This window comes from Ochotona curzoniae, unplaced genomic scaffold, assembly GCF_017591425.1.
Source record: "Ochotona curzoniae isolate NIBS_2020 unplaced genomic scaffold, NIBS_Ocur_1.0 scaffold_4701, whole genome shotgun sequence".
Classification (NCBI taxonomy): Eukaryota; Metazoa; Chordata; class Mammalia; order Lagomorpha; family Ochotonidae; genus Ochotona; species Ochotona curzoniae.
This window is the reverse complement of record NW_024467122.1, coordinates 47686555-47714449: the sequence shown is the minus strand read 5'-3', so window position 1 is coordinate 47714449 and position 27895 is coordinate 47686555. Positions and strand designations below refer to the sequence as shown.

General features: G+C 38.0%; 1 long non-coding RNA gene across 2 annotated transcripts in view; it reads left to right on the top strand.

The window, feature by feature from the left end:
* Positions 1–27895, top strand: part of LOC121148680 — a 291103-nt gene that overhangs the window by 216024 nt on the left and 47184 nt on the right. The window lies entirely within an intron of this gene.

Sequence of the window (27895 nt, the reverse complement as noted above, 5' to 3'; positions counted from 1 at the left end):
GTATTATTAGAACTACCACTTACAGCCTCCACAAGTGAGCACTAGCAGGAAGCTGTGATTCTGACCAGACCTGGGACTCAAAACTAGGATGAGTGTGCATATTTAGAGATAATGAGAAAAAATGAGGCAGTGAACAGTTTTCTTCAGTAGCAAAAATCAGTTATGCTAACTCAATCATATTTCATTATGTAATTTAAAATGTTCATGATTTATAACATTTAGTTCAGAATCAACGTAACTCCCCTAAATCCTAAAGATATTTATAAACATTCGATATCTAATCAAAAGCTGGTGGGAAAGACAATTAAGTATCTGCCCAGCTGGCTGAGAGGCTGAATTCAAAAGCAAACTGTTTCCACTGAAACACTATTTTAATATCTCCTTTATCTATGCTCTTTAAGAGTGGCAGGTTTTAATTTAGAAACCATAGGATATATTTGACAGTAGGTTATTACTAGTCATTGGCAATAAGTCAACTATGGGGCAATTTTGTGTCTTGACATGATTGGTGACTGGACTAATGCTGATACTGAAATAGAAACACTCGGAATGTACCAACTGAAGCTGAAATTCAAGGCAGGTTCACACAAAGCCTCGAGTGACTTCTTTGCCACTGAAAGATACAGTCCACTGTCCATACTTTGAGTCTTCCCTTGAGGTCACAGTATTCTGTGATAACTAAGGGCAATCCAGGAACCCCTGTGCAATGATCAACTTAATATGTTCTTGTTGATTCAGAGGCGATTGAGAGAAAGAGGGTTTTGGTTCAGGCAAAGGATTTTATTAAGGAAGATTCTAATGTACTGTGTCCTGGCAAGACATTGCCCAGGACCACTTCCACTAGGCTTTTATACATTCTTAGGCAAGGGGGATGCATGAGTTTGCACATGCATGTGATTTGTATCATGGGGTACTCATCATGGTGAGAACTGACCTCCTGCACCTAAACAAGGTTAAGGTGATTCGGCATTCCAAACATTCCTTGGTGAGAGTATCTGCTTGACTTTGACAGCGTGACAGAGTTACTTCTGCTCTACCCAACCTAGCAGTTCTCTCCTAAATGTTTACTTCACAATGGACTAGACTAGGCAGATAGTTTTTACAGATGTCACTATATAATCTACATATTTTAATATTTAGTTTACACATATTACAAACAAAAACACGAAGAATGAAAGAACAGTTACTTAACAGTATCTATAGACCAAATAAATATTCATTATTTATTCCTGTAATCTTACAGTTGGCCCTAAGTGACTGCCCTAACTTGAAAGAGAGACTACTATGACAAGATAAAGAACAATGCTAATTCTATCCTGTTACTGATTTATGTTTTCCATTCCTTTTAGTCTCGGTTTTTAAAATAATTTTTAAGATTTATTCAAAATGTAGTGTTACAGATTGAGAGACAGAGGGAGGGAGAGAGAGAGAGAGCTTCAATCTGCTGGTTTACTCCCCAAATAGCTGCAAAGCCCAGAGTTGGGCCAGGCTGCAGCCAGGTTTCCTGTGTAGGTGCACAGGCCCAAACACTTGAGCTACCTTCCCTTGTTTTCCAAGGTGGATTGGCAGGGAGCTAGATTTGACATGGAGCTGCCAGGTCTCACACCGGCACTATCTGGGCTGCTGCTGTCATAGGTGTCAGCTTTACCTTTTAGGCCACAACACTGCCCCAAAAGCAAACTTCCTGAAGGTGTTGTTCCTATTGGATCATTTCCCACTTCTCCTAGCTTCAGAAGCCCAACTTCTTCCCTTTCTCACTAGGACATTTGTTTCACTAAAGTGACTAAGGCCTTGGACATCCTTATTTTTTCTTTTAAATATCTCTGTATTCATTTTTAAAGCACAGCAATGGAGTTGGGGAGGGAGACAGACAGCAATTAGCCTGAGCTGGATCAGCCTAAAACAATGGGCCTGGAAATCTATCCAGGTCTCCCACGTGGTTGGAGGGACCTGTGAACTTATACTACTTTTAGCTGCTTTTGTGGGCACTTGAATAGGGAACGGAATGGGAAGTAGAGTACTCCAGATTCAAATTGCATTCTAAGACTGCAGTTTGGCTGGCACTGCAAGCAGTGACTTAATAAGCTGTGTTACAACAGCCACCCCTCATTGCAAAATCTAATGGTAATTTTTCAGTATTTGCTCTGACTTCCTAATAGTGTTGAACATAATTCCTTCTTTGTCAAAACTACCCCTTCTGTTTGATTCTATAGCACACATTGCCCTAATATTCTTCCCATAGTCAGCATTACATCCCTGGATTTCTCAACTAACATTCTTTTATTAGACCATTTAATTCACTTCTATAGATCTATATCTATACCCCAAACTCAGACATGTCTCTTAAAAATAGATATGTGATTTTAAAAATGTATTACAGGTGCTAACATTGTGGTATGGTGGGTTAAGCTGCCACCTGTGGTGCCAGCCTCCTGTACTGGCACCAGTCACTCCACTTCTGGTCTACGTCCCCACTAATGTGCCAGGGAAAATAGTTGGCCCAAGCACCTGTGACCCTGCACCTAAAAGGAAGGCCCAGAATAAGCTCCAATCTCATGGCTTCAGCCTTACATAGTCCTGGCCTTGCCTTTATTTGGGGAATCAACTAACAGACGGAAGATCTATTACTCTGCCCTTCAGAAAGAAATAAATAAATTGCGTGCGTGTGTATGTATGTGTGTGTGATGTCTTTCAAACTCTAGGTCATTCATTAGTTGGCATGAAATCAGTTGAGTAGGTAGATACAAGCATTATTAAATGGAATACTGATAGACTGGAACAATGCATTAGAGTGACTCACGCCTAGAATAGTGTCATGAAATTTTTATTTACTTGGGAGTGTGGGATTATGATGTTAAACACTCATCAACAGAAACACTGGCAAGGCACTGGTCCATAGAATAGTCCCACATGAATATTTCAAATATAATCTGCAAAATGTGTGTTCAAAACAGAACTCATCTTTAATCCCAACCTGGTCCTATTTCAGAAATTTCTATTTCTAAAGATTTTTTTATTATTATTATTTTTATTGGAAAGGCGGATATACAGAGAAGAGAGACAGAGAGGAAGATCTTCCGTCCAATGATTCACTCCCTAAGTGAGCACAACGGCCGATACTATGCCGATCCAAAGCCAGGAGCCTCTTTGGGTCTCCCACGTGGGTGCAGGGTCCCAAAGCTTTGGGCCGTCCTCAACTGCTTTCCCAGGCCACAGGCAGGGAGCTGGAAGGGAAGCAGGGCTGCCGGGATAGAACCGGCGCCCATATGGGATCCCGGGCGTGCAAGGTGAGGACCTTAACCACTTGCGCCACCGCGCCGGGCCCACAAATTTCTATTTCTATCTAATAAACACTATTATCCAAGCAAGAAGCCATTGCTGAGCTGATCCAAATCAGCAGCCATGAGCCTCTGGCAGGTCTCCCATGCAGATTCAGGGTCCCAAGGCTTCAGGGCCATCCTCCACCACTTTCCCAGGCCATAACCAGGGAGCTGGATGGGAAGTGGAGTAGCTGGGATACACATCAGTGTTCATGTGGGATGCCAGACTTGAAGGTGGAAGACGAGCATGCCGAGTCATGGCACTGATCCCCAGATGATGCACATGTATCACACAACTGAGGGATGTGGACAACATCATGGTTGGAAACTGGAATTGGTCACAAGTCCCTGGATCTCAGTCAGAACTAAGGTATATAAATGATTAGGACAATCCAGCTGAATGAAATGAATTTTCTTAAAATCATGGGAAGAAGCCAGTTACCCAAATCACGTAGCAATGATGAAAATTGCTACATAGAAGCTTGCCAGAAATTTGAACAAACACTAATGAGGATATTAATTACTATTTCAGCAGCACTCTGAGAGGCATGTTTACCCCTTCTCAAGGACTACTTTCCCTTAAGCGTATGTAAATAAAACCAAACATTTATCAGTATATAAGCTTATCAGAGAGGCTTCAGAAATTTATCAAAAATGCGTATTTTTAAAAGGCATGTATTTCAAAAATTTTTTTAAATTATTTTTATTGGAAAGGCAGATATACAGAGAGAAGGGGAGACAGAAAGACTTTTCATCTGCTGGTTCACTCCTGAAATAGCCACAATCGATGTCTGCTGCTTAGCAGATCTGAAGCCAGAGCCAGCAGCTTCTTCCAGGTCCCACACAGCGTGCACGGTCCCAAGACTTTGGACCATCCAATTCTGCTTTCCCAGGCCACAATCAGGAAGCTGAACTGGAGGTGCAGTACCCAGGACACAAACCATACAGGATACTGGTGCTTGAAGAGGGAGGATTAGCCAATTGAGCCATTGCAACAAGCCTGGATTTCAAAACTTTGGCACGAAAATAAAACTTTTCCTTTAGTTATATTTCCTATGAACTTCAAATGCCCTCATTTATCATGCTATTTCCTGCCATCAGGTGTATATAGGCTGTTAGCAGATTAGGAACTGATTTTATACTTACTAAGCCTATGAGATAAAACCTTGACTTTGATTTTCTAGGAAAACAGAATTGTTTAGTTTTTGCTGCCTCTCCTCCAAATCATAACGTAAATAAGATTTAACATTCCCACTTGGGAGAAAAAAGGAAAAGAGTTTAATCCATAGCAAAATCTGATTGAATCTACATTAACACCCATTTGTGATTGAATTACAGAAATTACATGTTTGCCCACAAAGGCAATAAAACATTTTACTTTCTGTGGGGAACACTAAGACTTCACCAGCAAAATCTAGGCAAGCCAAGCGAGCTTTCTTGGTCTAAGAGCTGGCATGTTATTCTAAAAGGGAACCTTATTCACCTAAACAGAAAGCAAATAATTTTGTGAGTAATGAATAGTTTTTCAGCAAATAACTTCAGTAAATGTTACAGATCCTTTTCCATTTCTAATTACAATCATTTCTGTGATTTATGGGATGACAAAATCTATAGCTCCTTTCCAGAAGTTATTCAAGACAACTGACTCATAACAATATGTGACTTCTTGGCCATATGACCAACTATTGCTGCCAGTGACACTTGAAGAGACGTGGGCCTTGGCCCCGTTCAAGTGCAAGAGGCCGATCTCTCTGCCTGCTATTCCTCCCAGGGCCCTTCTATTTGCACGACACAGACAGAAGGGCTCTGTGTGCAGGAAGTGAAGCCGGAGCAACAAAACATAAAGCCTGTGGAGGCAGGCGTCAAGGGCACCGGATGTCTGCAGAAAAGTTTGAAAATGAGCCAGAGTGTGAAAAATTGGGAGATGTTCTAAAGCCTCTGAAGACATCAAAAGCCAAGCATCATAAAAAACGAATAAAGAAATAAAAGCTTTCGCAGCCTTCTTGGACTCACTATGAATTCCACTTAACCTGGAAATATTTACTTAGATTAATTTTATTCATAATATAAAAATGAAAATGACATATTTAAAAGATAAAATAACCATTAAAAATAGAATTTGAGGGAAGAAACATTTGATATCAAGTCACTTGATGATGTCTGTGGTCTGAGTAGACCCAGCAGTAAGCCCAGCATTCCCCTGGATTGCTGAATGTGAAACTCAGCCTGGAGGGACACTATGAGGCTTACAGTGCGGCAGTAACTGACCCAGAGTGATACAGAGTTGTATATAAATACTGAGATAATCAATGTGGAGGTTAAAAAATATATATCCCCATTTAAATTGAAATATATATATTATATATATTTCAATTTATATATATATCAGTTTGTCTAGAAGGATTTTAGGAGGCTGGCATGTGTGCAGCAGATTAAGCTGACACCATCCCACAAAGGCTCCGGTACAAGGCATGGTTACTCCACTTCCAATCCAGTCCACGGACAATACACCTTGGAAGGCAGGAGATTCTGGCACTGCCACCTACTGGGAGCAGCAGATGGCTGTTGCAGGCACTCAGGAAGTAAACTAGCAGTTGGAAGAACCTCTCTGCCATTCTCTCTCTTAAATTTTACCTTTCAAAAATATTTTTTTTAATCTTAAAAGATTTTGGACATGCATTTTTCACATTATATGACTTTAGAAAGCATCTTATCAGAACTTTCCCAGCTTTCTCAAAAGCTGCTAAAATGTATGGCTTATCTCCAGACAAAATATTATATAGTTTATATTTGCTTAAGATAATTTATAAAATATTTGATGATCTAGAGATGTATACCTCAGTACAGTAGGTATCAACCACATGTGGATATTTAAATTTAAATTCATTAAAATTAATGTTTTAAAACTGCATTGTTTAACTGTACTTACCACATTTGAATGCTGTAGGTCACCTATGGCTGCTATAATCACAGTACAAATACAGAACATTTCCGCATTTGTTGCGAACAACGCTGGTCCTTGGCAACTTTCCTAGCACATTTAGTTTTCAGGTCACACATTCTAGACCCTCAATACGCTTAATAGTGAAGGAGTTTATAGGTTAAGCGTAGTTTTCCTTTCCTACTGTGTATGGATTCCTAAGTGTGTGTGCTCATGTCTACAAGCCTATGTGCCTTTATGCTGCTAAGAACTCAGTCTCTAGGCAGTTGTGGAAGGAGGGGTTCACCACAGCAATTTAAAGATCCGGGTCCTCTGCTGTGGAATAACTTGTAGAACACTATTCCATGGAACAAAACTTGGGAAATAGGATGATGTGGAATCAGTGTGGAATGTGCCTCATTCACCTGTCTCCCCTCTGTGTCCAGAATGAGGCCAATCATGTTAGCAGATATGTTGGCTTGAAGTGACATTGGCAGGTCTAAAAGGAAATGGTAAACAGATATAGCATAAGAACCAAGAAACCTTGAGTGTCCCAAACCAACTAATGACCTTCTGGGAATACCACATTAGATTAAACCACTATTCTTCTATACACCAGTATCAATAATTGTTCAATTCCTACATTATGTTCAAACTGTAATACATTCTAAAAGGTATATATTTTTCCAAAATGACATTTAATTTCATTAAGTTTGATTATAACTTGCTTAACATTCCAGCTTCTTTCACATTTTGGGCATGATTTCTAAAATTCTCTTTATAGTATTACAATTTGAAAGCATTTTAAGGAGAATCTGATGTTTTGCAAAGTTTCTTCTTTGTGATCTACCTCGCCAGAAGTTGCTGGAAGCCTGCAAGGCAAGAGAACATCCCAAGGAAATCACAATATTTTCAGAAAAGTCTTAAAATGCATTATGGCTTTTCTTTTTAACTGATCCCTCTTTAAAATGTCAGAGCCTTGGTTGTTCTACTGAAATAAAATAAATGCTGTGACCCTGGTGTGATGATGAGGAATGTCGGTGAGAGGAAGTTACCTTGCATCCACTAAGATGAGCCTCTCAGCAGCCCCTCCTGGGCGTCCTGCCCTGCACAGCTGATCTTGTCTCTTTTTCATATGTATTATACACTGTTCATCCAAGGACCCATCTGCTCTTAAAGACCTGTCCTCTTCTGAAAGCCTGTCAAGTTCATCACCAAGCCTATTATTTGGCTTAGACCTTGATTGTCCCTCTCTTAGGTGGATTTTTTTTATGTCATATTCTGTCTCCTGGACAAGCTTGGCAATCTTTAAAACAGACCAAGATTTAATGACACCTCTGTTTTACCTCTATTTTCAAGCAACCGAAATTTATTTCCTTTTTTAGATATTTTATTATTATTTTATTAATATAAAGAGAATACATATTGTTTAGCTCTTAGAATATATTCTAAGAACATAATGGTACTTTTCTGCCGTCCTTCCTTTATTCTTGAACATTTAGAACTATATTCTGCAAGCTACTGGTATATGGGAATGTTGAGAAACAAAACAAATGTGAGGTTACAATTGCATGTAATTTTCAATGCATACTCAGTAGTAAAATTATTGCTTCACACACGTATGTGAGCATGTACATAAACACACACCCTGACACTGCTTTGGGGAGATGAGTTATACCTAACAATAAAATTTCCTTTATTCAAGACTGTCTTAGAATTTTGCATAAGACAGAATATGCAAGAGTATAACAAGGAATAGTAAAATTTATTTTAATGAAGTAAATGTACAGAAAAGAACAAATTTGCAAGATCTTTACTGCTACCACTTCAAGCATTGTGAAAATGCAAGAGTTACACTAGAATTTAACTAACTTTTCTTATATTTATGTATATGCACATATCTGATACTTCTTATTGAGACATACAAACCTCATTAAATTTGGAATAAACTCAAAATTCATCTTAAATTTGTTTATTGGTAAGGCAAAGAGAGAGGTTCTACCTGCTGGTTCACTATCCAAATGCCTGCAATGGAGCTGCAATCCAGGTCCTTTGGGAAAGCAAGGAGTGCAGTTCCTTGAGGATCACTGCTGCCTCTCAAGATCTGCATCAGGACGCTGCAGTCAGGAGCCAGAAGCAGGCACTGAACGCACTGGTCAGGCCTCCTCACTGGCTCCCTGACAGATAAGTCAAACTGCCACCCCAAAGAGTCACCACGTTGAAGCATACTCATTGGCCTTCAGTAGGAGTCCATTCATTCTATTACACAACCACAGTCACTATGTAATTTTTTAAAAAGATTTATTTATTTTATTACAAAATCAGATGTGTAGAGAGGAGGAGAGACAGGAAGATCTTCCGTCCGGTGATTCACTCCCCGAGTGAGCACAACAGCAGGTGCTGCCCCTATCTGAAGCCGGGAACCAGGAACTTCTTCCAGGTCTCCCACATGGGTGCAGGGTCCCAAAGCTTTGGGCTGTCCTTGACTGCTTTCCCGGGCCACAAGCAGTGGATGGGAAGTGGGATTAGAACTGGCACCCATATGGGATCCTGGCGCGATCAAGGCAAGGACTATAGCTGCTAGGCCATTGCGCCGGGCCCCAACAACCACAGTCACTAAAATGTTTCCATTATGCCTCCAAAAAGCCCATACTTTAATAGCCCAAGTTTCCCTGTCCCATTGTTCACTGGTAGTCACTAACATATATTCTGTATCTGTTTTTTATCCTGGACATTTATTATAAATGAGATTATACAATATGTGGTATTTTACAAGCTGGCTTCTTTTTTATAACAGTATTTTCAAGGATTACTCATAGCATGTTAGCAGCACTTCATTTGTAATATCTGAATAGTAGTCTTGTGGAATTGCATCTTGCTATGTTTATCTGTATATCAGCTGACAGAAAGTGGGCTGTTTTATATTTAAGGGCATAAAATAATGCTGGCTTTGAAGACTTTTGTGCAAGTTTCTGTGGAGATGTGTTTCATGATCTCGGCTACATACCCAGAAGTGGAAACGCTGTGTTGACTTTATACTGTTTCTCACGGAAATCCCTCAAGTTGTGTTTTTACATTATTCTCACATAATCACTAAAGGAGATTCCTTAATAATTTCTCTGTAGATAAGTTCCTAATCAAGTGATAGTCCTGAGAATGTGTTAATTAAAATTGTTGAATTGAGTTTTTTCACATAGAATTCACTTAATTTTCTGATGTGAGTATACTGTGGATTAGAAAGGCATTGCTTCCCCACCTCTTCTTCAACAGAACAGGCTTCTCAGAACAGGCTTCTCAGATAAATACAGAATCTGATCAGCTAAAGTAAAATTAGGACAAGTTAGCTGGCTGACTCCCAACTAGGACTGGCCCTAAAGTCTTTCTAATACAAATACTGGGGCCATCACCTTTCTTTACTGGATTCTTCTGTCTCCTGAGTCACTAGCAGTATCTGACTAAGAGACGCGATGGGAAGGAACACCAGTCGATTCTTTGACACAGAAACTTTATGGAAACATTGTTTTGCAATGGGCAATATGGCTTGTGTGGGAAATGTATTGAAAATTAAGTCTTGATTTTACAACGTAGTGAGGGAGGATTGAGAACAGCAAGGTGCTAATTGCTGTCAGGGAACCGGCAGTAAGTCCCTTCTAGAAAATGTGTATGGGAATGGAACTTTCCATGGTCAAAAGCCTGTTTGTGAGTAACTCATTCAAATGGCTAATTTAGAACAAGGATATGTAAATAATCTATGAAGTACCCCTGGGATGAAAATGTACAGCCTGTTTCCAAGCTTAAAAAACTTCCTGTTCTGGACATATAAGTGATTCAGCACTGTTTTTCAGCCTACAGATAGAAAAGAATTTTAAATGGTCAAAACCAGTATTATTTTTAAAGGGTGGAATAAAAGTTAACAGATAAGAACCATGGGAAAACAGAGAAGGAGAGAAGAGAGGACAGAGGAGGAGAAGGGCAAGGAGAAGTGCTGGAGAAATGAGAAGGAAGAGAGGAGAGAAGCCAGCACAGAGGAGACGGAAATGGTTATTTTTTTCCTGATTCCCATTAGCTGTGAAGCTTTGAATCTGGCTTGTGCATAGGCATCTTGTTTGTTTCTGAATCACAGCCTAAGTTAACTATGGTATCTTATATGTAAAGGCCAGCTAAGGTGTGCTATGGCATGTTGGAAATAAAGATTTCCAAAAATGCTAAATGCAATATTCTTTGAAAAACAGCAGACCTATCAATCTTTCTACCCCCAGGAACATTCCAAATAGGTTAGAAAACATGACTGAGGAAGCCAAGGAAATTAGCAAACAGCAGGAGAGCAGGTGTGAAACAAAATATTACAATGTTTCATCTAGAAAATTCCAATATGCTTCTTAGGCTACACAAAGTATCCTTCAGGTTAAAAAAAAACAAATCTCAACATACATGTTTTCCAAGCAAGAGGGATGTCCCTTTAATTGCACAGAAACAATGAAAGCCAGGATTTGTTCATGGGCACTGCCCACCACTATGTTAATGCGTATGTTCATGCTTTAAAAACTCAGAGAAAAATCCAGTTGACCTCTCTTCACACACTTCTTTTCTAACTTTATCACACCAACACATGTAGTGCCTGAGTTCGCATGAACATTTAACCTTCACAGTGTTCAAGCAGGAATGTTTTCCACAGTGGGGGCTCTGATTCTATCTTCTATGTCCAGTGGCAAGGTTTTAATTTTAATCTAGCACTTCTTAATATTCTGATAAATCTACACAGAAGTCAAGAAATAATACCAAAGCCTCTATTGTTTTTTTTTCTCTCCCATCATCACTCATAGAAGGGTTCTCCAATCTTTTCATCTATGATTACAATTTCTGAATGCCCATAAAGAAACTTCCAGTTTGAATGTTTGTTGTTCGAGCTTTTGCACCACATTGGCCTCAACTGCAACATTTTCATCGCCTGAACTCTGCATCTTTCCCAAGCCTGAGGTTCAAATCCAACCCAGCCCCCATTTTATAGTCGGAACTCATCATTTCTTTAGAGAAGAAATCCAAACATCATTTGAAATTCTGCATATACTCTTTCCTACATATCAGTAGGATTTCTTATTGCATCCTTTGAATTGTCACTGGGATTCACCTTATTTATCCATTTATGTGGGGGACCACTACGTTTGCTGTTTCAACCTTGTGCCTGAATTATCTCACCTGCTTCTTTACTCTTTATTTGGCTGATGGGGATGTTATAGGCAGAAGGATAACATATCTTTATTTAGGATGTGCTATGTATCTGACACTGTTAGTCACAGAATAAATGTCACACTTAATTCCAAATAGTTCAGAATCTTTTGCCAATCTTATTAAGCATCACTGCCACGTCACGTGTCCTTCAGACCATGAACTCCTCCATGTTCTTACTTTGCTGAATACACATGCTTTTGCCTTAGACTCTGTCCAGTTAGAAAAACCTCCTATCTGTTCCATCCTAATTCCTCCTGTTCCAAGACATGGCTCATTTTAGAAGATAAACTTACTTGCTATTTACCACAATGCACTTCTGACCCTTATTCCTAGAATCCTGTCTTCCCATCTGTCCATGCATACTGTATCCTCTTACCCAGACTGATACTTGGGAGTCTGCTTTTCTCACAATTCTGAAAATTTTTTCAAACCAATTTTCCCTTCTCAATTTCTGTTGCAACTAGAGTTGAGAGGCAGTTCTTCCTTAGAGCTCTGGGTACCATGTTTAACAACACTGCCAAACATAGAGCTAAAAGGTTTTGATCTTCTCTGAAATGTTTAATGTTGGTCCAGTTTTGCCTGGCACTGCCAACAGTAGTAGTACATTTACCAAATATCTTCCCACAGACCTTTCCTTACTCTTCAAGTGACTGACCACCTGCGGCTTAGGGTTAGACATGCGAGGATTAGACATATGCAAACAAGTAGGGCTTGATATAAGGACTATCCAGTATAGCACAAGTCCAGAGACAAGGAGACAAACTTTGGAAATAAGTGGTATCCTCCTGAAAGAGATGCTCAAAAGAACAATATCATTCTCACTTTTTTTTCTAACAAATTCTCCTCATCCTTAAGGCTCAGCTCAACTATATCCCTTCACTATAATCTTTGCTAACTAAAGAAAGAATTTAATGCTGTTAAAATGTGTCAATAGTGAAAAGATTCAGAAGTGTGATGACTTGTCCTTCTGGTACATATATATCTTCATATATCCTCTGTGAACTTGCTTGTCTTTGATGTTTTAAGCAGTTCTCATAAAATTCTCACCAATGTTGTGATGATGAAAAGAGAAAGTTTGGGCACTGTGTCCAGGTGTGTTACTTTTTTGTAAAAATTCGTTATCTCTAGCACTCTTTTCCTTTCTGTTTCTGTGCTTAATTCCTTGAGAGCTCTGCATGAACATTAAAGAATTGAGATAGAAAAAAAGAAAAGAATTGAGACAGAAAGGGTTGTATTCTCCAGTGAGAACAAGCCCTAGATTGTAGGGCTATCTAATGAGCATGTTTCATAAGATCTCAGCTTGCTTCCTTTAATCACAAGAAGTGTCTGATGAAATCACCTTCTCTCTCACTTCCAACCAATCGTGAATACATGTGTCTCAGGATTCCAGATGCCTGGAGCAGAAAGGACTGACCAGTCAGGGTGAAATGCTTAAATGCAGATGAAGGTTTGGACAAAAACTATACAATTTCATCCAAGTAAGCTGAGAGTTCTTCCAGGCAATTCTGTATAAAGTCGCTCTGGTCAGCAATGGCCATCTATTAACTTGAAGTATTTTAATCCCAGAATGACTCAGGAATTTGTGTTTTGGATTTTTTTGAGATAAAATATTTTATTTATATTATATTCAAAGCCTTAATGTTCACTAAGTAGAGCTAAACAAATAAAAAATGAAAAGATAATAGATGAATAAGAAAATAGGCAAAAGGTGTAAGCAATAAAATAAAAATGTTTGCATTCATTTATATAGCATAAATTTTAAGGCAGTCAGAAAATCATCAAACTATTGAGGTACATATTTGCTCATAATTTATTTAACAAAAATGTAAAAGAAGGTTTGAAAAAAAACACTGGATTTTCAGCAAAACTGATATAGGCATTTCTTTCATTTTAGAACACTTTAGTTTTTCAATCTTCCCACTAATGTAACTGTTCTGACTTGCTTTGGAAAAAAGTATAAAAATTCTACTATATTCCTTCAAATTAATTCAATAATTGATAGATTTCTATGCCTTAGATATTGTAATGTGCTAAGGAGGAACCATAAAAATTATTCAACTTAAAATATAAATTTGAAGTGTAAATGGGAAGGTCCCATGAACACAAATGAATGTATCTAATCTTACCTATCTGCTTTAGAATACTTGTTTCAGAAAAGCCATGAGGACAAAAACTCTCCTGCACTACCATTCAGGCTAGAAAATAGAATTTTCAGGGTATTTTATCAAAATTTCAAATATTTTTACTTTTTCCCAGCATTTTACTTTCAATTTATTGATTCCACTGCCATTAATGTAGTCTACTGGTATAGTCACACAAATAAGCCAAGAGTTTTATATAAGAACTTTTCATTGTAGCATTTCCAAATAGCTAATAATGAAGATACTTACCTAAAAAGTAGTTAAAATATTGAGTTAAATATAATGTAACTATTTCAAAAAACCATTTCAAAAAATGAGATAGAACCATAAGCATGTATAGACATGTTTACAAGATATGTTGTTTTGAAAATATAGTCAGACACAGATGTTGTAATGTGGTGGGTTAAGCCATTTTTAGCCATGCCTCCATCCCATATTAGAGTGCCAGCTAGAGTCCAGACACTGTAATTTCATACTAAGTCCCCAAATTCCCTGCTTATGTGCCTGGTAAGGCAGCAGATAATGGCCCAACTACCCAGGTCCCTGCCATCCACTTGGGAGTCCCAGATGGAATTCTAGGCTCCCGGTTTCAGCCCAGCTCAGCCTTGAATGTTACAGCCATTTGGGGAGTAAACCAGCAGATAGAACATCTCTCTCTCCTTCCATCTCTCCCACCACCTTTTGTCTTTCACTCTCTGATAATCTGTTTTTAAATGAATTTATAAAAAGAAAACCTTATATACCTAACCATTAAAAATGTTACTTAGATTTTTACGGCTATAAGAGCTTCCTTTTACTTCCATAGCTATAAAAGCAGTAAGCCAAAGTCATATTGGACAGACTTAGCTTCTCTGTCCTCCATACCTTTAACAAAAAAGTTTAAGGCAAATGTGTTCAAGAGTTTGATGGCAGACAATGCTAAGTTGTCCATGATCTTATATGACAAGAAAATGCATGAGATGAACTCCACATTCACCATGAGTTTCTACTTCCTGTGACTGTATTAACTAAGATGCAAGCAAGTGCAGATCAAATTGAAGCCAATAGTTTCCCTTGGTGAAGGACATTAAAACTGCTGCTGGGAATGTGGAATGTAAGGGAGACAGGGCTGGAAAATAGGGAGCTGCACAAAATAGATGTACTCTAATGGAAAACTATATGATGCACTTAACCTTGGATGCCTTGAAAGGTCTGTTATAGTAGCTAAAGAAGACTTGTGATCCACATGGAGTCTCTAGAGTGCCCGGTGTTGGATATGCTGGTGTCTAACCAGATGGAGTGTAAAAACCTTGACGGTTACACTGAACATTCAGTTAATGCCACAAGTCATGCCACAAAACATTGCTACACTCCATTGCACGAAGATAATCCTAGAATAGCCTCAACAAAGACCTACCCAGGTTTTGGTGGGATTAAGCTGACTTAATATATAAAGAATTCTTCAAAGGAAAACACAGCACTGTTAAAAAAAAATATGGTCCTCAAAATATAGCATCCTTATTTCTAACAGAGAAATGTGTCAAAGATCAGAAAATATGATTCCTAAACAGGAAATGAACAGTAAAGAGAAACAGTTCTAGTTATGATGCAAACACATAATTTAGGATAAAAATACTCTTAAAAGGGAAAGGAAAGAAATACACATCAGATGAGAGAATAAATGAGGAATCTTAGAGTGGAGAAAAGGTATATAACATACAGAGAAAACATGTCTGACATGAAAACAATAAACATGTTTAAAGGGAGATTGGATGTGCCAGGAAAAGGTAAAGTCCTTGAAATGCTTTAATTCATAAGCAAGATGAAGGATATGGAGAGAAAGACTGAGAAAACTAAAGGTACAGTGATTGTGACCGATAGTGAGCAACTGAATGTGTGTAACTGGTGTCCACAAAGGAACAAAGTGAAAGAGAGAAAGGGGGGTGGATCTAGAGAAAAAAAAAAAACAGTGGCTAAAATGTTTTCTTAATTTTAATACATATAAATATATATAAACTCATATTTTAAGCAATTGATGAAGCCAAAATCAAGTATTTTTTAAAAATCTAAGTAAATCATACTGAAACTGATGAAAATCTAAGATAAGAAAAAATTTCAAAGATTTCCAGAGAAAAATGGAACACATACCTAGGAACAAACCTCAAACACAGGGCAAGCTGGAAAACGAGGAAGATGCAAATGATAGGTTTTTAGCAAAACCAGCAAGGGAAGGAAATTTTCAGTGTATAATTCCACAGAAAGGATTCTGAAAAATAAAGGCAAATATGTTTTCTTTTTTCTTTTATGGTAAATGTATTTATTTTATTGGAAAAGCAGATATGCCTTTCTGTCTCTCCTCATCTCTGTATATCTTCCATCTGATGGTTCACTCCCCAAGTGACTGCAACAGCTGGAGATGAGCCAATCTGAAGCCAGGAGCCAGGAGCTCTTCCAGGTCTCCCACACGGGTGCAGGGTCCTAAAGCTTTGGGCCATCCTGGACTGCTTTCCAAGGCCAGAAACAGGGAGCTGGATGGGAAGCAGGGTCACTGGGATCATAACCAGTGCCCATATGGGATCCCGGCACGTGCAACACCAGGAGTGTAACCACTACACTATTAAGGCAAATATATTTTCAAATAAATAGCATGAAATATTCATAACAGGCAGAAATAAGCTACAAAAAGTGTAGAAATCATTCAGTCTGCAAAATAACAAACTAAAAGGACCTTATATATTAGAGAAATGAATGCCAAGAATACTACCTATATAAAAATATATAAACGACTTCTTCATTTAGTGTCTGAATTTCTTTCAATGACAACTAATTGTATGAGACTGACTATGAAAGGCTTAGTTTTAATGTAGAAACATGTAAAATCCAAATGAAAATAAACAGAAAGGCTGGGTGACAAGTCTTGAGATTTCACATTATATGGAAAGACAATTTCAGTTAAACATATATGGTACCTTATATTACACATTGTAATCAAAAGACCAGCTATTGAGTGTGGAAAACTAACAGCCATGTCGGAAAAAGAAACTAATTGAGTGTAATAAATAAATAAATAAAATAACGTATAGAGAGGAGAATCAAAACTAAGAATAAGTGATATACGCAAGAAAAATGGTAAGATGGCACCAGCAATTACAACAAATATAAATGAAGGAATCCCTGATTAAAATATAGACAGAATGCATAAAAAAAGCAAGACACAATCATGTTGAGATAGTTGAAATTAATGAAGTATAAATATATTTATCATTTACATTAAAAGGGAAACATAATGGAGTTTGTAAAGTGGTAGTAAAGCTAAGGGAAAAGCATTAGGTATTGTGTACTACCTAACTACTCCTGCACACACTGCTTAAGAAAATAATGAAGAAATACTTTCCAACTCTTTATGGAACCAGAATTACTCTAGTACTAAATCCAGAAAAAACATAAGAAAAAGGGAAAATAATAGAGAAATATTCCTTATGCATAAATCATAAAAATTTTAATAGAAATGTCAGCAAATTGAATTCAGCAACACATAAAAATCATAATGCATCATATTCAAGTGAGATTTACATGGAACCCAATATTGGTTTACTATTTGGAAATGGTAATAGCCACCGTAACAGCAGAATGAATGCCAAACTAAACCCTGAATGATTTTAATATAGCCATTAAAATAATTGAATAGAATTCAGCATCAATTCATGATCAAAATACTCAGCAAACTAGAAATAAAGGGAATTTCCTCAGGACAGATCAGGGTATCTCACAAAACCTGTAGCAACGCACAGGGCAAGAGTAGGCCAGTGACGATACTCCCTGTGTTCCTATAATGGAGAATACTTACTATTGTGTAACATATGGTGTAAACCATGAATTTTAATTCACAGGAATGTGATGCTGTCTGAATGTTTTTGTTCCTCCCAAATTCATATATTGAAACCTAAATCCTCAATGTGCTAGTATTAGGAGTTGGACCTTTGCAAGGTGACTAATGTTGAAACCCATGTGAGTGGGATTAGTACGCTAATAAAAGAGGCCTAAGGGAACATACTTGTCCCTTCTCATGTGTAAAGACACACTGATGAGAAATGTCAATGAAACAGACCAGAAATGTCAAGGAAACAGACCAGACACCAAACCTGCTCATTCCTTGGTTTTTATTTTCCCAGGCTATGGACTAGGCAAGTAAATGTCTAGTATTCTGTTAAAGCAGGCCAAGTAAACTGAGAATGCACCAATAATGGTTCCTTAATTGTAATATCTGCATCAGAACAATAAGATATTAAAAGAGTAGAAAATATGGGTGACAAAAGGGAGCATTTAAGATCTTACAGTTAATGTTCAAGTTTTCTATGAACCTAAAATTTCTCTAAAAATTAGTCTGATTAAAACAAACCAACAGAAAATGTCATGCTTAATAGTGAAGAAATGAATATCTACCTACTTAAATGGGAAACAATCCAAGGATATTCAGATATTTTGCATTTTTTCTATTTTTATTATTTTCATGATAATTCTGTAGGTATAGGGCTTCCTTCCCACTCTTTTTTTACTCTCCCTCCATTTTCCCCCAAATTATCACAATGGTGATAGCCTCTTTATAATAGTTACAAGTCTCTGCTATTTAAATGTACCAAGGCATGGTATAGGCATTAAAGGTATAGGCAAAGGTATAAATCTAGTATCATACCAGAAAGGTATACTTGAGTGTGTCATTGAGAGCTTTACCTTATTCAGAAGTAGAGACGAGTGTGACAGTGAATCTTTATAATGAAGACTAGCATAGCAGGAATTAAAGCTCATCTACAATGTGCATATATTTTAATACCTATATCTATTGCATATATTTTAATACCTATATCTATTTCTTTATACCTTCCATAAATAACAGTTGTCTTATATCAGAAAGAACACATGACATATGTCCTTTGAGGATTGGCTTACTTCACTGAACGTAACGGTCTCCAGTTGGGAACCCCTTTGTAGCAAATGGTAGGATTTAATTCTTTTTATGACTGAGTAGCATTCCATAGACTAGACATAACATGATTTCTTTATTCATCTGTTGATGAGTATCTAGATTGTTTCCATCACTTTGGCATTGTGAAGTGTGGTGCTATAAATAAATACAGGGTTGCAGATAGCCTTCTCATATGCAAATTTCATTTCATTTGGCTGTATTTTCAGAATGGGGATAGCCTGATCCTATGGCAGAGTAATCGAGTTGTCTGCACTAGTATATACTCCGATCAACTTTCTCCTCCACATCCACATCAGTTGTTCTGGTTAGATGATGCCTATCTATAAGTCATTTTCACTGGAGTTAACTGGAACCTTAACGTGTTTTTTAAATTTGCATTTCCCTAATAGCTAGGGAGCCTGAGCATTCTTTTCATATGTTTATTATTCATTTGAATTTGTTCTTTTGAAAAGTGTCTTCTCATGTCTTTTGCCCATTTCTTAAAAGGATTGTTTTGCTGTCATTTTGTTTCTGAAGCTCCTTATAGATCTTGGATATTAGCCCTCTATCTGTTGTATAGTGTGCAAATATTTTCTCCCATACTGTTGGTCACCTCTTCACTTTGTTGACAAATTCCTTTGCTACACAGAAGCTTCTTAGTTTGTTGCTGTCCCATTGGTGGCGGTTTTGTTTTGTTTTATTTTTTGGCTTTGACTGCCTGTGCTTTTTTGGTGTCTTTCCTAAGAATTCTTTGCCCATGTCTATCTCTTGTAGAATATTCCCTATCTTTTCCTCTAGCAGTTTGATGGTGTCTAGGTGCAGATTTGGGTCCTTGATCCATTTGGAGCTGGTTTTTGTATAACGTACTGGGGGTGAAGGGATGTTTCTTGTTTCTTCTGTAAATGGATATTCAATTATCCCAAAAGCATTTGTTAAAGAGGTTACCTTTCTTATTGGATTATTTTCTGTTCTCTTTTTTGAATATTAGTTGGATGTACATGTGTGGGCTCACTTCTGAAGTTTCTATTCTGTTCTATTGACCTCTGCTACAGCATCCATTCCAGACTGTTAACCACTGTCCTGTAGTTATGTTTTAAGGTCTGGAATTATGATTCCTCCAGCTTTGTTTTCATTATTTAAGATAGCTTGGGCTAATTTGTCTCTGTGTTTCATAATTTTCTCTGAGAAAAATTGTGTTGGGATTTGATTGGGATTTTCCTTACTCCTCACTTCAATCCATTGTGGTGGAGGGGTCTTACCAGTACAGTCAGGCTAAATAATCACAAAATTTTTAAGTAGGGAAGAATATTGTCTCTGTAGATCACAGAATGATGTATATGAATATAATAGCTAACAAGTAAATTTAGCAAGGACAAGGAAGCAATTTAACATGTATAAATAACTGCCCACATTTCAAAGCAGTTTAACAGAAACAAATAGTGAAGAATTAGCAAAAATACAATACTCAGGATAAATTTAACTCAAATGAAATCAAATGCATGAGAAAACATGATTAATGAACAAGAAACTATTAATACTAGTTATTATTAGATCAGGCTAGAAGAGAGTCATGTTTACTCAGAATTTTACATTTTCTTCTGCAGTCTGAGAACAAATTACATCCATGCATGTGTGTGTACTCACACAAAGAATGTTTATAATCTCTTCCTGTTTACATATTTTAATTTAAAACTTGGTGAAAATATGCTATCTGATGCCTAAAAGAGTCCAGAATATTTTTGTTAAATAAGTTAATAGATAAATAAATGACTGTTTCCAATTTTAGCTGACTAAAATTAATCACTTCAAACCCTCTTGATTAAAAAAAAAATGTGTTTCAGGATGAGAAGGAGATATACAGAATTATCCATTTACTGATATACACTGCCCAAATGACTGCCCAGTCAGGGATGAGTCAGGTCAAACCAGGTACCTGGAGTTCACTCCGTGTCTTCCACATGGCAGTAGCGGTCTAAGAACTTGAGCCACCTTCTGCTGTTCTCCAGGAACTTTAGCAAGAGCTGGATTAGAAGTGGAACCACCAGGACTCAAACTGAAGCTTATATGAAACACTGGCATTGCAAGCACTGTACCACAATACTAGGCCCCCAATTTTTTTTAAGATTATTTATATCTTTGAGGTTTTTCTGTTTGTTTTTAGGCTTATTTATTTTTATTGGAAAGTTGAATTGACAACGAGAAGGAGAGACAGAGAGAAAGATCTTGCAGCTACCGGTTCACTCCCCAAATGGTCACAACAGCCAAAGCTAAACTGAAGGCAGGAGCCAGGAGCCTCCTCCAGGTTTCCAATGTGGGTGCACGGCCCCCAAGGCTTTGAGCCATTCTTTGCGCTTTCCAGGTAGGAGGCTGAATGGGAAGTAGAACATCAGCAGACATGAACTGGTACCCATGTGGAATACCAGAGCCTGCAAGTTGATAATTAGCCAGTTGAGCCAGCACACCAGCCCCAAGATTATTTATATCTTTACGGGCAGGGGAGAGAAGGAGAGAGAGAAACCTTATTAATTCAGTTTGTATGATAGTCTGGACTATAAAAAATCATGTTAGCTCTTAATGTTAAAAATTGTTATCATTCACAAAAACCATTGGGGAGTTGAGTTGTTGCTAATCTTCCCAATCCCAAAGCAAACATTTTCCTTAGTTGTTAAGTGAAAAAAAGCTGAGGTAGGTGTAGCTGAGGGATTAGTCAAGGCTCTTAGATGTAGACTGGAAAAATCAGAATGTGTTGCCACATCTGGTCCCTAAACATATACTTTTCTTAATGTTGCCTTTTCATCTCATATCCCACAACTTAATAAAGAATTAAAGTTAAAAAAAAGTTACATTTTCTAAGAGAAAATAAAATTTAGAACCTAAGAGAGTGCCTGGTGTTTGGAAAGGACAAGATGTTTATGACAGGGACAGAATGTGACTGAAAGGCAGGCTAGGCCTGACACACTGAGATGGGATGCCCACTGAAACAGTAATGACAGAAACCCGTATCAGTCCAAGTCCAACTCAAGCAGACGTTTCAGATGGAACTGTAAAGTCACTCCTCACTAGTAAGGGCATGCCTACGCTAAAGAGCTGTGCAACACGCACGTGCAGCTGTGTTCAGCCAAAAGACAGCAGCAGTCACTGGCAGCTGAAATCCCAAGACAAAATAAAATAAAATAATAAAATTAAAAAATCCACAGCACAATGCTGTTCATAGGCTCAGGAATTTCCTTCATTATCTGAATCTTTCATAACGTTGCCAAGAATTTATCTGGTTTGGATAATCCCAAAAGAGCAGAGAGAATGAAAATGGAAAGAAAGCAGGAAACGTGTGTCTGCTTTTTCCCCCAGACTTTGAACCCTACTTTGGGCAACAAATTAACTGATTATTCTACTTCTGTGTACATTACAAAGAAATTGGTCTCCCTGGCTCAAAATAAATGTTGTGCAAATTCTTAAAATGAACTTTGAAATAGTACAAAATTATCTGTGGCAACACCCATTGTGTCTCGGACCTGTCTTGGCTGTTTGTAGAGTCTTTTCATCATTTTCATCAAGAAAGCATGATTTAAGTAATAATAATCTTAAATTTATGAGAGGTCCTTTTTTAAAGAATACCTAACCTTTAAGGATAAGGAAAAACCTGTATTTTAAAACAGCCTGGGCAATTCTGAGTTGTATGTAATTGAATGCTGAGATGAGTGTGGAATGCAAATGTTTTAGGAATTGGACATCAGAGTGAGATGAGAGTAAGAGTGGTGGGAAGGGAAGGGTTCTGGCTTGACATTTGTCTTGAATTGCACTTAAAAGAGTAGACTTTGAAGCTGAGAATAAAATACCAGATACAGGTTTTAAGTTGCTGAACTACAGTATCCTAGTGTATTTTCTCTTCTGAGCTTCCCTTAGCCACTAGGGTCACTTCTGCAACTCCATGTCTTCAGCATCATGCAGGTAGAGTGTGGGCATGCATATCCATGCCCTTAGGTTAAGGAACATCTTAGAAAAAGTATATGACTGACTATTGTAGCTACTTAACAAAATTCATTCAATAGTTTCTAAGATGATAATCCTGCACAAGAATGGAATTGCAAAAAATAGTTCCGAAGAAGTTAAATTTTAGATGTTTTTGGATGCCACACTGGCATAATTTTCCTTAACCAGCATCATAGCAGAAAAGTTACCAAAAAGTTCCTATTCAGCCAGAGACAAAATATTAATGCTGTGCATCTGGCACTTGGTAGAACTGGAAGATACTCATAGCTCTCATTTAAACACTTCTGGGAACAGCAAACTCAGTTTGCCTTTAGCCCTTTGACACAACCTGTATTAAGGGTAAAAACACTGGCATAGCTAATTAGGTGAGAAGTGATGTTTTCTATGTTTCCATTAGCATTAACTAGATGCCAGCATGACTGAATTTCTCTCCTTGGTCACTGATGCAGCCATTAGCAAACATCCTTTTGAATCCTTAAAATCATTGCAGGCAATATGGAAGACAGAATAGAGAGCAATGAGGATGACTATGCTGTTGTCATGATTAAGTAGAACAAAAGATGTGTATCCATCATGCAAATGGTTTTCTAGAATTTCATGAGTAAAAGGAAATATCTGAATTGTTATGAAATATTCTACCACTATTCATAACGCATACAGGGTTTTTTTTTTAATACTTGTTCTTTTATGTCTATCCTAACTCCTCTGAGACCCTGTCCTTGTAAGCATTCCCACTCTCATGGGGAAAAGAGATAGCAAAAAGCTTAACAAAGGAGAATGAGTTAAAAGCTGAAATATGATTCTGGATTCAAGAAAAAAATTACTAATTTTGATTTTCTTTTAAAGAGATCTATGAAGTTAGTGACTTGTATGATTAAAAGAAATTTTTCATGTGTTTTTATAAGATATTAAAAAGATAAGACTCTGTAAACTAGCTAAAAGGATCAGATACCCTAATCATATTGCCAGTCTGATGGAAAAGCAAAATAGTACAGAAGAAAATTTAGGACCTTAACTTCTAGAGTAAACTATAAAGAAGGAGGTAAGGGAATATACAGAAATAAATAAATTGAGGAGGCAGACATTTGACTGAGTAGTTAGGGTGCCGACTAAGATGCCTGGGTCCTCTCGAGCACTGCCTGGATTTGACACCTATCTCTATTTTATGACTCCAGCCTTCTTCCAGTGCAGAACTTGGGAGGCAGTGTTAAAGACTCAAGTGGTTGAGCCCCTGCCACCATGTAGGAGACCTACACTGAATTCCTGGCTTCTTTCTTCTGTCCTAGCCTAATCTCAGTTTTGGTGGGTATTGAAGGAGCAAATTGGTAGATGATACATCTCTCTCTCTCCATCATAAATAAGCACACATTAAAATTAAAACAAAAAAAGAATTTGTGGGGAATTTGTTTCTGGTTTGGGTTTAGAAACTACAGAATCGCAGCTTTCACAAACAGCAGTGAGTTGAAAATGCAAATACACCTCAATGAATTAAATCTCAAAGTAGCAGGTTTTTGCTAGAAGATGATACCCATGACTGGCCCCCAGTCCTCGGCTCCCCCAACACACACATACACCAGCACGTAGAGCGCAAGGAACAACCAGTGTACATACCAGGATATCAGGCGATATTTTGTGAACTTTAAATGGGTAAGTGAAAGCTTAGATCAGAATCACACATAAAGTTATTTCTGGACCCATTTGCCAAGCCTTCCCCATTGGCCTTCACTGTGTTGTGTTGAAATCCTACCCTGAAGACTAGAAATGAGAAGAGTAACAGAAAAATCCTGACACTTCAGGTATGAAAGATTGAAGATAGACACGAGCTGTGTGACATGACTCCTACTCAGACAGGCTGTTCTGTGAATCCAGGCGGACTTTGTGACTTACTTGAATAGACTGGACCAGAGTCTGAGCTCCTGCTTTGGGATATGAACAGCTTCCCCTTTGTCTCTCTCTCCTTCCCTCCCTGTCTCTTCTCTTAATTATTCAATTGAGAGGTAGAGGAGAGCAAGGAAAGCAAAAGAGAGAAGGAGACAGAGAAATGCCCATCTGCCTGTTCACTCCCTCAAATGCCTGGACTGGCCGTAACTGGTTCAGACCAAAGCTATGATGCCAAGGTTTCTAATCACATGAGCAGTCACTGCTGACTCCCAAGGTGTACATTAGTAGGAAGGTGAAATCAAGCACTGGAACCTGTGTTCAAAACCAGACACCTAATGTAGAAGTTAGGCATCCTTACTGGAATGTTAATCACTAGAACAAATCCTTGTCCCATGTTTGCTGCATCTTAAAATGCTATCCCCTGGAGACGAAGCCATGCTGTGCGGAAGCCCAAGGAACCCCATGGAGAATATCGTGTGAAGAGAAACCAAGGCTCCCAGGCAAATCCTGGGCTGAATTCTCAGCTTATAACCATAAATAAATAGTAATTTAGTTGCATCATCTTGGAAGTGCATCTTCAATGTTAATTCTAGGGCATTTGTCCCAGTTAATGCTACCTGGAACAGAAAATAAGCAGAACTCTGCTGTAGCTCATAACCCACAATAACACTTCCCAATGGGTACTGCTGATTCACTCCTCAAATGGCACTTCCCAAATGACTTGGCCAGGCAGAAGTCAGGAGTCTTAAACTTTATCCTCAATCTCCCATGAGGGTAGCAAAATCCAAGGTACTTAGGCCCTATTCTTATTTTTCAGATATATTAGCAGGGAACTAGATCAGAAATGGAGCAGCTGGGACATGAGCTAGTGCTCACGTGGGAAACTCCCAGGTGGCAGCTTAACTGGCAGAGTTACAGCACTGGACCCTCCCTTTTCATTCTTGATGTTGCTAAGTCATGTGCCCTTTTTAACTTTTTAAAATTAATACCATCATGGCTATCAATTTTATAAAGCTTTCATAAGAAATATTTTTCCTTTGTTGATGCATTCCTTTGTATCTCAGTAATTTCTGCTCTTTTCCTGTCATCTGCATTTACTTTAAGGTTTTGGGGTTTATGCTTGGATTACCAATAGTTAGCATTTTTCTTTTATAATATTTGTATTAAAAGCTATAAATTGCCTCCTTTCTAAGCCCCATATCAGCTGCATTCCACAAAGTATCTTTAAGGTTTCATTATTTGTGTATATGCTTTGTTTGAGACATATTACATACTGCACAGATTTAACGAGTACAATCTGATACATTTTGGCATACATACCCACAAAACCATCAGTTATGTGCAAGTTTTTGTGAACTGTTCATCTTGATTGATTTCTTAGGAGTGAAATGGTCAGGTCATATACATGGCAGCTATATGCTTTCTGTGAAAGTTTAAATTTTAAATAAATGTCAATGTTTGCCTGTGAGTTAATCAGTATCATATCAGGGTTCTATGTGCCACACTTTATCAACATGTTCCATGATCTGGCATTAACTTTTATAAAGCTTATATATACAGATGAGACAGAATGGTATCTTCTTGTAGATCTGTGATTGCCATTCCTGTTTACTGCTGAATATCATCTTGTCATATGGATTTACCACTGTTCATTTATACTTTTACTTTCTGCGTGTTTTTTTTTTGTTTATACAAACTTTTTGTTTCCATTTGCTTTATTTCTGCTTTGGAGCAATAATGTATAATTTGCTATAAACACTATAAACATTAATTTTTTTATAAACATGTTTTTTCTTTTGGGTAAATACCTAAGAATGAGATTAATGTGTCCTATGATAATCATATGTTTAACTTTGTAAGAAATTACTGCACTGTTTTCAGGATAACTAGCATTTTTTCATTCTTACCAGCACTATATAAGTTCCAGATGTTCCACCATCCTGTAAGATTATGTGTCTTTAGAGTTAAAGTAATCCAGAGACAGGATGACACAAATTGCATGTTCCTTCTCATATCTGAAAGTATTTTTCTAGTTAAGATCAATGATTGAGATGCTAAACACAGACTCTTCTTCACAATGCCTTAGGAAACTCTACGCTGTGGTATTTATAAAAAATTAAAAGGCCATACCTCTTGCTTGTTTTGTAAAACATGGAATTATAAAGAAATTAGGTCTTTTATTAGTTTTTGATACTAATTTTTGATAGGAATTGAATACTTGAAATCATTTACTTTTTCTGAACCACAACAAAAATCATGAAAAAAGGGTTTCATGGAAGGATAGTGTATGAGTTATCCAGTAGCTTGTTGTATCACTTCAGAAGTAGAAATCAACTCTTCCATAATCACACAAGTTTATTTCAAAAACCAAAAATTAATAGCTTAAGGTGAACAAACCAACAATAGGAATGTTTTCTTCAAAGACAGTTTTACCAAGCATTGTGCTGGGATGTCTTTGACTCATGTCATCTCCATGTTCTCTATGGGTTGTACACCTTTTTTATTTTTATAATCTTACATAGATGATTAGGGCACAAAGGGTCAAGGGTTACAGGAAAGTGGGTAAGACCTTTGTTTCCACACTTTTTTTTTTTTTGGTATCTGGTAGAAGGGGAGAAACAAAGGAGAAGCCCCACCCAGCCTCCCACCCTTCCCAGGTCCCTGATGTGGGGCATGCTTCGAGGGTCCTGCTCAAGCAGTTTTGATAGTTCAGCAGTTCTGAATTGCTGCCACTGTCACTGTTCCAAGCCCGATGAAACTTGTTCAGAATCCACTGGCTCACATAGTCTCTTCATGGTTGGGGTTCTGAGATCAGCAGTTTAGTTGGAGGGATCTCCAAAGAAACTTCATCTGAGATGATCCCAGACCTGATTCTTGTGTATGCTTGCCAGTTCGGGGTCCAGCACCGTCCGTCACTCCAATCTGCTTATGGACATGCTGGTTGTTGCAATTGCTGGGTCAGTTCTTTTTCCAGCCCTGTCTTCCACGTGAAGCAATGCTTGTTACAGTTCAGCCCGACCCTTCATACTCGGCTTTCCTGCAAACCAGTGGCAGCTGCAGCCTAGTCAGGGAGACTCCCTAGAACCCCCATCAGGCCTGGCCCCTACCCTGGTTTCCGTGCTTGTCAGTATGTAAAGAATATTGGTACAGTCTGTCCCACATCCCATTTAGTTCTCGTACATGTCAATGGGTATTGAAGCCTAGTTCAACCCAACCAGCCCTACCATCCAGTCCACACACATACTGGTGGGTGCCTTTTTGTCTAGCTACCCCTCCCCCAGTCCTGGTTTTCATGCTCTCCAATGGGAGTTATAACTCAAGAGGGAGGCACCCACTATTTCCCTACTAGGCCACTCCCACTCCTGGATTATGCACTCTCCAGATGGTTCTGGAGTTTAACTTGACATCAGCCCCCAGTGCCAGCCTCTGCCAGCTGAGTACACCTTACTTAACTTTGGGAAGAACAGTGGAC